The following is an 8,545-nucleotide window of genomic DNA, read 5'->3' on the forward strand; positions in this document are numbered from 1 at the left end:
TGGAGCAGTGGCCTGGAGGAGGGAGATGGCCCTAGAGACAGGCCTGGGATGGGAGGACAGAGGGAAGAGGGGGCCTAGGTGGAGGGACAGGGTCTTCAGGAGTGGCTCTGAGAGGCCATCACACATCAGAGCAAGGTCAGAGAACAGAGAAGGTAGAGGCAGACTAGGACAGAGGGAAAGACAAGCACGAAGAGGAAACAAAAAAGAGGCAGAAACAAAACAGAGATGGGGATAGGATGGCCTGACGTAGCAAATAAAAATACAGTATGTTCAGTGGGATTTGAATTTCATATTTTTAAAAAATTTCTTAAGTGTAAATATGTCCCACGCAATATTGGAGCTGTACTTACACAAAATATTAGCTGTCACTTCTCTAAAATCCAAATGTAACAGAGCATTCTGTATTTTATCTGACAACTCTAGAAGGAAGAGAAGAAAGACATCTGAGGGGCAACAGTGAATTCAGGACAACTAGTTAGAGAAGCCCGGTCATCTGAGTCCACTACCGGGAATCCTAGATCCGGCTTGCCTGGCTCACTGCCCCATCCCTCCCCTGGGTCCCCATCTCTCTGCCCCTGGGTCCACCTCTCTTTGCCTCAGTCTCCCTCTCTTGCAGACCCTCTTTCTGTTCCCTCCACCCCTCTTGGTCACTCAGTCGTCCTCTAAGCTCAGGAATTGGCCTCAGTCCTCAAAGGTGGCTGAATCACCACTGTCACTTCTGCCCAAGTCAAGTAGGCTGGTCTTCAAGCGTAAGGCCCGAGAGGCGAGTGGCAAGCAGGTGGAGAGTCTATTCAGAGACACTACGATTTCCTCAGTTAGGGCTGTTGAAGGTTGGGGCTGGGAATAAGCATGGGGGGAAAAATGAGAAAAGGAAAACCACTCCATCAGCAGGCAAGGCTTTGGTGAGTTTGGCAAGTCAATTCCCAGGCCCCCTCCAATCTCTGGCCTCCAACTCTGCCTTCTGGAGAAGTTTAGTCTCTAAAGGATCCTCTCCAACACTCCCACGCCAACATTCCGGGGAGAGCTCTGGGATATTGTTTCTGCCCCCCTCCCTATCCTTGCCTCTGCCTCTGCTCCTCTCTGCCTCAGTTTACCTTCAGTATTTCTCTGGGTGTCTGTGTCACCCCATCTCCCTCCTTCTATCACTCTTTTTCTCCCCCTCCCCTTAAAAAATATCATCATCTCATTGTATCCCTGCAGGGCTCTGTCTCTCTCCTTGTCCCCGCTGGAGATGGAATCTCTCCGACTTTCTGTTTCTGTCCGCCTCTGCATCTCTTTCTCCCTCTCTGTGTACCCAGTATTGCTCAGTGGCGTGAACAAAATCCACTCTGGCCAGTGTAAACAGAAAAGGACTTATGAAGGGATACCGAGCCTGTCCGAGCCTTCAAGGCACCCCCAAATCCACCCTCCAGAAATATCCGCCCGGGAACTGCCGCTCCTCCAGCGCGATCAGGAAGCCTGCCACTGGTTCCGCAATCGCACCAGTTCTGAGAAATCCCCAAGCAGGGCAGTGGCCTCGCGGCTACCTCCCTCCCCCCTGACTTGAGTTAGAAATTCAAGCTTCCCGCGAAGGCATCTGATTGGTGGAACCTAAACCCCCTTCCGGAACCCCACCGCAAGGCATTCTGGGAGCTGTAGTTTTTGGCTTACCAGTCCGTGCAGTCACCGGAAAGTGCTAGGCAAGAGCGAATAGACGCTAGGCGGGAGAGATGTTGGGGGGAGCCGTTTTCCCCTATTATTGCACACACTCGTCCTCTGTCCACCTCTGTTTCTGTGTTCCTGTGCTTCTCACGTTGGGCCTTTCTTTTTGTCTCTATTTTTCTCTTTTTTGACTCTTTTTTCGCCGGCCAGCTGTATTTTAGTCCTTCCATCTCTATGGCCTTCTCTCTCCTCCTTCGTCGCCACTGGCTGTACCGAGCCCCACGGTGTTTCTGCCTCATCCCCACCCCTATCTCCAGTTCCAGCTCCAGTGTGAGGGGAGTCTCCCTCTTAGCCTTCACCCCATTCTCAGCTGAACTGGAGGCTCAGAGCCGTAAGGGGGCGGAATATATGGGTGCCCCTGGTTCCACGGACAAACTAGGAAGAGAACCCAGGCTTTCGCGCTTCTCAGCGGCTCTCACTGCAGGTGGACATGAGCCAAAAGCTTAGGGAGTTCCTGGTCAGCTGAAAAGTGGTCACAGGGGCTTGGGGACAGAGCCACGCCCTCTGTTGACCAGGTGTAATTGAACACTCAACTTGCTTTTGTGGAAGCTGTGGCCACTGCCACCCCAGCCCCTCTTCACTCTCCTTCCTCTTACACAATCATCTTAGAACTACAGGGAAATGGAGCTGCATCCTTCTCAGGAAGTACATGGTCATTCAAAAATATTCATTAAGCGTCTACTATGTGCCAGGCAGTGTTCTAGACATTGAGTAACAAAAGAGACAATTTTCTCTATCCTGGGGAGCTTGTGCTCCATGGGAGGAAATGGACAGTAAACAAGATAAATAAACCACACACTACACTAGATGATAATACATGTCATGAAGAAAAATGAGGCTGAGAAAGAAAACAGAATTCTGGAAGAGAGAGGCACTGCAATTTTCAATAAGCTGAATGGGAAGACTTTACTGGACATGTGACATGTGAGTAAAGACCTGAAGGAGAGTTGGGGGTGGGCATGTGGATATCTGGGGAAGGAGTATTCCAGGTAGAGAAAACATCAAATGCAAAGAGCTTGGGGTGGGATGTGCCTGGAGTATGTGTGGACTAGCAAGGAGGCCAGGGTGGCTGGAACAGAGTGAGCGAGGAAAGGGGAGGAGGAAAGGAGGTCAGATAGGAAACAAAGGGGGCCATTTTATTTAGAATCTTGGGGGCCAATATAGGACTTTGACTTTTCCTCCCAGTGAGATGGAAGCCATGGGAGTGTTCTGAGCAAAGAGATGTGAGCTGACTCAGGTTTTAACAAGATCCCTTTGGGTTGAGGGTTAGAAGAGTGGAATGAACATAGAGCCCGGGGGAGGGTGGCTGCAGCAGTCCAGGAAGAAGATGATGGTAGTCAGACCTGGCGACTGTGGAGGTAGAGAGGGATGGTCGGACACTGATAGAATGTGAAAGTAGCACTCTCAGAACTGACTGGCAGACTGGGGGTGGGAAGTAAAACAGAAAGAAGAGTCAGGGATGACTCCAAATCATGTGAAACTCTTAGAACTTGTGTTTGGGTCCAATTAGGATTAGAAATTAAGGATCAAGCTAAGGTTAAGATTAAGGATCAGTAGCAATCATTATTGGTAGAGTTTGGTTTGAGGTTTGAAGACAAGGTTAAGATTCAGGTAAAGGTGACAATTAGCCCTGGTGTTCAGGTTATGGCCGTGGTTTGGGTTAGGGCTAGGTACCAGGACCTGGGTAAAGATTGGTTATAAAGTTAAGACAGCCAGACTCAAAATCAAGGCTAGGATTATATCTAAAATCAGAGCTGGATTTGGATCTTAGGACTGCATTGGAGCTGACGCTGGGATCAAGGTCAGGGTGACTCTCTTCTCAGGACCAGGATTAAGGTTTAGACTTGTGATATAAGTGGGTCATAATAATCAAACTTACAGTTAAGGGTTGCATCAGAGCCAAGGCGATTAGAAAGAGAATTAGGCCAAGACAAGAGTGGCACTAAGGACAAAGTTGAAGTAGGTTATAACAGAAACAGAACTAGGAATTTACCGGAGGTCAGAGTCAGGTAGGTCAAAGGTGGAGACTAAGATTGGGGTAAAATTACCTTTAAATGTTGACTCAGTTTTTGGCAGGATGTGGGTTGTCCTCTCCTAATATGAGAGGACATTGTCCCACCACTGGAGATGGATGTGAGTTGAAAATTCAGGATTTTTAGCGTGGTCTTGTCAGCTTTCTGTATGGGAAGGAAGGGTGGGCATGGTATTAGGTAAGGTAGTTTTAGCTGCTATAACAAATAAACCCTGACATCTCAGTGGCTTAGGGCAACAGTAGGTTAGCTCCTGCTCACACAACAGTACAATGCGGGCCTACAGCAGGTGTCCATTTATGGGCTCCACCATCACCGGGAAGGGGAAGGTGCAGAAGCCTTTCTAACTTCTTTCTGTCGCTTCTGCCAGTCTTCCATTCACGAGCACTAGTCACGTGGCCCTTACCAGTGATACAAAAGGGGAATCTGGGAGGAGAAGAATGGATTACAGCCCTGGAATTGATGGGGAGAGATATCCATGGACAATCTTCAGCCTGGCGTTCAAGGGCTGAGAAGGGATATGGCCAAAAGTCCAGATAGATGGCAGAGATTGAGAAGGCAGAGAAACTCAAAAACAGAGAGAAATGGACAGAGATCACAGAGAGGAGGGGAGAAGTCAGAGAAAGGGACAGAGACTTAGATCTGGGACAGTGACACAAAAGAGAGGGGAGCTAGAGAGATGGGGGATAGAGACCCAGAGTGAGGGAGACAGAGATCAAGAGGGGGTGAGTAGAGACCCAGAGAAAGAGAAAAAGAGAACTGAAAATAGAGAAATCCAGACAGGAGGGCTGGGGGCAAAACCCAGAAGCCCCCTCCTCACCTTTCCTGGAGCCACCCTTCCCCCCTCTCTTCACTCAGTGAGGCATGACCCCCACTCTGGGTCGTTCCCAATATGTAGTTCATTTGTTGATTTTAGTAAATGAAGTGTCATTTTTCCCTTTCTTTTCTTTTCTTTCTTTTTTTTTTTTTTTTAAGTTTTGTATCTTAGAGGCAAGAGGGAGCCTACCCAATTCTGACCACCCCTCTTTAAAAACAAAACAAAACAATCATAACACTTTCCTCTCTTGCTATAGATTCCAGAGATTGGGTGGAACTTTGAAGATGAAGGTAGAAAACAAGTGGCCTTTGGTGAGGGGTATCCCCACATCACCCTAGGTGCCTTTGGCTCTCTTCTCCCCACCGGAAGACTGATCCCTGGAGAGGTTTTTGGAAATACAGATCACTTACGGACAAAGAGGGGGTGGGCAGAGATCTCTCGGTTCCACTGCTGCCTACACCCCAAGGCCCAGAGATTCATGTGTCCCTAGGGCAAGATGTACTTCGCCAACCTCCCATGGCAAGAACTTTTTGAGGGCAAATAAAGTCTCCAGGACCCACACCCTTCCACAATCTAGTGACTGCTCAAGGCCTAAGGCATTTGGGGGGCGGGACCAGGTGGGGAAGAAGGCGTGGCTAGAGCGGGAACGGAGGAAGGCGTGGTAAAGTGTGGGAGGGTTTGTGCACACAGAGACCTGGAATTGACAGGTGGCGTGGCTTCACGGCTTCCTTCCTGGGATTGGAGGGCTTAGGGGTGACGGGGGTGGTTGGGCGTGGCTAAGGAACGCCGGCCTCCCAGACAGGGGAGGTAGCTCTGGCTTGTAGACCCGGGGTCGCAAGGCTGCGGAAAGGGAGTGGTTCTGGAACCCGGGTTCGCGCCAGGGTCTAAGAGTGGATGCCAGGGGTAACCTTGTAACTAGCCACAGGAACAGAAGATCCGGAAAGTATCGATGTAGCTCCTCCAAGCGCTCAGGAATACACGGGATGGTAACAATAACACCCAGGGGAAGCGCTGTGAAGCTGATGGAATGTCACCCCGCACACGGTGCTGAATGACACACTAGACCGAATAGGCTGCCCTTGAGGAGCCTCCCCGTTGCAGGCTAGGTGGCACCTGACATGCACCATCTCCTTGACTCCTCCCTCACAAGGGAGGAGATAGAAACTGTGGTTATCTCCATTTTACAGACAAGGAAAAGGAGGCACAGAGACACTAAGTAACTTGCCCGAAATCGTCCAGCTAGTGAGCCGTGAGCGGGAGTTGAAGCCACGCAACCTCCTTCCCGAGCCTATGCTCTGATTTACTAAGACTCAAATACTCCCACGGACTCCGGGAGCAGACACAAGGTAACAAGCAGCAAATGTACACAACGCACACCCTGACTGGATGCTCCTCTCCCCGCCTTGCCCACCGCGCCAGCCGTGGGACTCCACAGCTCAGCCTCCCCGCCTTCCAAGCCTCGCGTCCTCCCGGGACCCAACAATGACACCCCTTGCCTTTGTCCAGCCTTCCTGGCATAACTAGGGTTAAATAACCAAAGTTTCTAGCCACTGAGCCCGAGACCTTTGGAAAGACCTAGTATGGACTTCAGGGTGTCCTTGACCCCTGAGATTGGGTTAACTTGGAGGGAGTCTTCACCTAATAGCTAGGAAGAGAGAGACTCACCCTTCCTTTGTCATTGACTGCCTATGGGATCGTGGGAAAGGCTGTCTCTAGTTCTCTTTTTCCCATCTACATACTGGGGATCATCAAGGACCTTCCTTCTGGGATTACCGCAAAGACTGAGTTATGTTTAGAGCACTTAGAACACAGCCTGATTCAGACTAAGGGCTCTTCAGACTAAGGGTGCTAGTTATTAGTAGATGTGAGTCTCAGTTTATCAGTTTATCTGTCTGGGGGGCTTGGCATGGACCAAATGGACGTCTGAAACGGTGCACAAAATGGCATGCATTTACTTACAGCTTTTATTAGATTCCTCAGTGGGTCCCCCCATATGGTAAAAGAATCCACAGAAAGGCACAAAGAGATGTCTTTCTCCATAGCAAGGGATCCCTAATCACATCACTCTCTGCTTATAACCCCTACCCTGACCCCAGGATTTCCATGTAAAAGCCACACTACCGAACATGGTCTGCAGAGTCCCACTCCACTGGCCAACCCATCAGGCCGATTTTGAGGGGACCTGGATTCAGCCTGACTGGCTCTCCTTCCCCCTACCCCCATTCCTGGTCCTCTCTCTGCTCATCAACACACCAAATTCTGCCTTGCCTCAGGGACCTTTTACATTTGCTTTTCATCTTCTTTTCAACTCAACATCCTACCTAAAACAGCCACACAACTCACCTCACCCCACCCCAGAGTCTCTAACCAGTATCCTATTTTAGAGTCTTTATAGCACAGAATGCCATTCATTCACTGATTTCAATATGTCTTTAAAATGTGTATGTGCCAGGTGCTGATCGAGACAACAGACACAACAGTAAACAAGACAGCCATTGCCTTCACTTGGCTCACACTCTGAACCTCTTAAGTATTTGCTTATTTGCTGCTCTGTTGTCTTCCTCCCCCACCCCATCCCCAAATAAAATGTTTATTCCCTGAGAGCAAGGAGAATTCAGGTCTCCAGCTCTTTTTAAAATGTTAAAATGTATCCTAAGCCAGATCTCCATATTGTCTCAAAGTGTCATTCCCGACATGATTTGGTAATTCCAAAGAGGAGAAGGCACCTATACATGGGGAGATGTGAACAGCACCTTAACCAAGGGATGGAACTCCGCATCACTGATAATTCCACAAACAAAGCTCACATGCCCCCACATGCCACCACTCCCCACATAGAAGGACAGGATAGCACCTTTGCCCAATTGCCTGAAATGTACACATCTAATCATAAAGAAATATCAGACAAACCCAAATTGAGGGACACTCTACCAAACACCCAGTCTATTTTTTTTATCTCAATCTCATGGGAAAGAAAAAAAGGTAGGGGACTGTTCTAGATTAAAGGAAATGGAACAGATGTTATCACTAAATGTAGCATGGATCCTGGTTGAGAAAAATGAACCCCACAGGTGTAAAAGACATTACTGAAATGATTAGGAAAATTTGAGTACCTATATTTGATAATAGTACTCTATTTATATTCTAAGTTCCCAGAATTGGATAACTGTACTATGGTCGTTTAGGAGAAAGTACTTCCTGTTAGGAAATATGTGCATGCTGAAATATGTACCAGAGTAAGTCATGAATGATGTCTGGATATATATATATATATATATATATATATATATATATATATGAGCATTTGAATTTTAAACACATGAACTTTTTATAGTATTGGGGTGCTTAGTTGGCTCAGTTGGTGGCGCATGTGTGACTCTTGATCTTGGGGTTGTGGGTTCGAGCTCCACGTTGGGTGTAGAGCTTCCTTAAAAATAAAATCTTTCTTGGGACACCTGTGTGGCTCAGCTGGTTAAGCGTCTGCCTTCAGCTCAGGTCATGATCCTAGAGTCCTCGGATCAAGTCCCACATCAGTCTCCCTGCTCAGTGGGGAGTCAGCTTCTCCCGCTGATCCTCCCCCATCTTGTGCTCTCTCTCATTCTCTCTCAAATAAATAAATAAAATCTTTTAAAAAATAAAAATTAAAAAATTAAATCTTTCTTTAAAAGAGAGTATTTGACAGTATTAAGCAATTATGATTATGGGGTACCTGGGTGGCTCAGTGGGTTAAAGCCTCTGCCTTCAGCTCAGGTAATGATCCCAGGGTCCTGGGATCGAGCCCCACATCATCAGGCTCTCTGCTCAGCGGGGAGGCTGCTTCCTCCTCTCTCTCTGCCTGCCTCTCTGTCTACTTGTGATCTTTGTCAAATAAATAAATCTTAAAAAAAGAAAGAAAGAAATGATTATTAATATTTAGGTATCATACCGTATTGCTCTACTTTAAATCTTAGAATTACATACTCTAGCATATGTAATTGAAATGATATTACGGTCGGGG

Source organism: Mustela nigripes, chromosome 17, assembly GCF_022355385.1.
Source record: "Mustela nigripes isolate SB6536 chromosome 17, MUSNIG.SB6536, whole genome shotgun sequence".
Classification (NCBI taxonomy): Eukaryota; Metazoa; Chordata; class Mammalia; order Carnivora; family Mustelidae; genus Mustela; species Mustela nigripes.